Here is a 2,709-nt window from a genome sequence, read left to right on the forward strand (position 1 = left end):
TCTCCCCTGTTTTCTCAAATTTTCCATTTCAATCTTTTTTGGCCCAAATCCATGTCAATGCATGAGAGTCATGCATAAACATGGATTTTAAGCAAAATACATGAGGAAAATTACAACATAGATATCATGCACACTATATCACATAATGTATTGTTTGATGAACTACACATGTGCATTCTTGACAAGACACGTATTGTTGTCCATCTGCATTAACACTTACCCTTTGGTTGGTAAAACCCAAGTAATCAGCTCCCATCATGAATTCAAGCAGAGCATATTTGCATCCCACAACAACTAAAATAATAATAAAAATAAAATCAAGCACATACCTTCCATTAAAAAGGGCAACATGTGTAAGCGTGGATTAGCCAGATTGAATTGTGTAGGGCCCTGAAAATTCAAATTGATTCAGAATTAGTCGTTGGTATCCTCATAAATATTGAGTAGTCTAGTATACAGTGTGTGCATTGATCAATGTTGAGTAGTATATAGGACAATCCGAAAGCCGGCTGCCAAGAACTATTTGTCTGTATAAAGAAGAAAACAGTACATGCCAAGCCCCACCCAACAAATGACCCATAATAATACCTTTTGAATTACCCGGCACCCATACATCTGAAGGCTCCAAGGTTGAATGTGGCCAGTAAGCTGATTTGCTAGTTCTTTTCTCTACTCAGGGCTTCCATGATAAAAAAAACTGCAAAGACAAACAATAACCGAGCATTTTTATATCATAGGCGAACGAGTTCATACAACCAACATGAGAATGAATATAGAGACTACCAGATCACCAGCCTACTGCCTTTTTAAAAAAGATAAAGGAGGGCAGATGAGCAGGGGAAAAAGAATTGAAGGTATCTTTACGGGGAAAAGAAAAAAAAAGGGAAGGAAACTAATGATTGTTTTTCTAGAAAAATCATACCTTTTAAATAACATAATTGCCAAACACATCAGTCATCAATGTTGGAGCATGTGGGAGAACTTCTTCAAAAGCAGAATAACTACAAAGTGAATCAAGAATCAAAAGGAGCATAAATGACAACAACTAGCATATGGTAGCCACATCCACCATGAGACTTGGAAGTTTTACACAGCTGTAAAATCCTACAAGGAACAAACTCCTCATCTTGCCCCTAATCTATCTGAACATCCTCATTTCAACTATAATCATCCTAGATATTTATAGAGTTGTGTTATTTTTTTAAATGATGGAATTTTATTAATAATCCAAAAAGCCACACAAATACCTGCAGTTATAAACAAATTACTGTTGCAAGCTTACCTGGAGGAATCAGACCAACAACAATGTAAGGTTTCTCAAATTACTCGAAGCATGAGGAATCAGACCAGTCAGATTGTTTCGTTGCAACATCAACTCAACCAAATTCTTGAGATTCCATAATTCTGTAGGAATTGTACCTGAAATCTAATTTATAAAAAAAATACAAAATTTTAAGCATGGTCAAATTACCCAAAGCAGGAGGAATTGGACCAGTCAGAGAGAAGTTGAAGATCCTTTTCTTTCTCAAGTAGTGAAGCAACAAGGGAGCTTAATGCCTACAGAATATATGCATTTTCTTCAATACCTCTACCACAAGAACATATGCATTTTCTGACAAACTGCAAAAAAGAAACTATTTGAGGTTATTCATGAAGTAAAAATTGATATAAGATGGACAAATGACAAATGACAAGTGAGAGTAAGACCCAAAACACTGCTTCATAAGGTCCTTTTTTTGTAATAAGCATCCAAAAAAATCCATTAAATAAAATACCCTATAGTTCCTCAGTCTAAGTTGCAAGTGGGACCCATGTCTAGAAAAAATTATTGTTAAATCTGACAGGTTTTTCTAACCTTTTCTCAACATTTCAAAACAAGCGATGGACAGATGGTTATGAGCTTCTAATCAGCGCAATTTCGAGTCTTTAAGAACATCCAATGAAAATAATGTATCGAATCCACTGTGACTTACTTCTTGTGCTAAGCCTTTGTGCCTTCATCAGATTACCAAGGTTGCTATGAGCATCAACCTGCCAATAAGGGGAAGATCTGCAAATAGTAATTTCAATGCATCTACAACAAAAGAAGGAAACTAAATGATAAAACAAAACAAGGATTCACCAAGCGAGGGTTCAATGCAAGAGCCTGGTGACAACACCGGGCTGCCTCATTAAGCCTTCCTTTCCTCATATATGCACTAGCTAAATTTGACCACGCATCACAGAAATGGCGAAGCTGCAAATCATAAAGAATAAACAATATACATATGCATATATATGTATAACAGAAAGCAGATAAGAAAGGTAGTCTTGTCCTCTAGTCAGTGATAAAGATCAACAAAAAAGGGAAACATCATAAAATGTCTCCTTACAATACTTAACACAGAGAAAATCATAATTAAAATAGTTGAATCAAGATAAGATCCAATAGATAAAAAGGAGGATCATAGATGCATTCTTTTGTTTCTAATTTGTGAAACAACAAACAAAACCACCCAACTCATAAGAGAGAAGAGAAAACTGAGTCTTTTCCTCTAAATATCAACTAGGCCTGGCAATGGGCAGGCCTGGGGCTGGTTCAGCGTTGGATTTTGAAATAGACAGGCCAGGCCTATTCAAAATATCAATTTTGCCTAGCTCTGGCCCACCCCATTACCAGCCATAATGTCAATGTTCTCTAAGTAGCATGCTAATGTCTGTTTGGATCTG

At 36.1% G+C, this 2,709-nt stretch overlaps 1 long non-coding RNA gene across 2 annotated transcripts; it reads right to left on the minus strand.

The window, feature by feature from the left end:
• Positions 1 to 236: 236 nt before the first annotated feature.
• Positions 237 to 2,258, minus strand: LOC131221963 (uncharacterized). Of its 2 annotated transcripts, XR_009159691.1 has the most exons (6): positions 2,123 to 2,258; positions 1,472 to 1,620; positions 1,248 to 1,282; positions 923 to 1,001; positions 589 to 697; positions 237 to 390 (listed from the first exon to the last, which is right to left on the minus strand). It is a non-coding gene; the product is annotated as an uncharacterized LOC131221963 (long non-coding RNA). The 2 variants fall into 2 exon arrangements; XR_009159690.1 differs by lacking the exon at positions 1,248 to 1,282.
• Positions 2,259 to 2,709: the final 451 nt, after the last annotated feature.

This window comes from Magnolia sinica, chromosome 12 (genome assembly GCF_029962835.1).
Source record: "Magnolia sinica isolate HGM2019 chromosome 12, MsV1, whole genome shotgun sequence".
Classification (NCBI taxonomy): domain Eukaryota; kingdom Viridiplantae; phylum Streptophyta; class Magnoliopsida; order Magnoliales; family Magnoliaceae; genus Magnolia; species Magnolia sinica.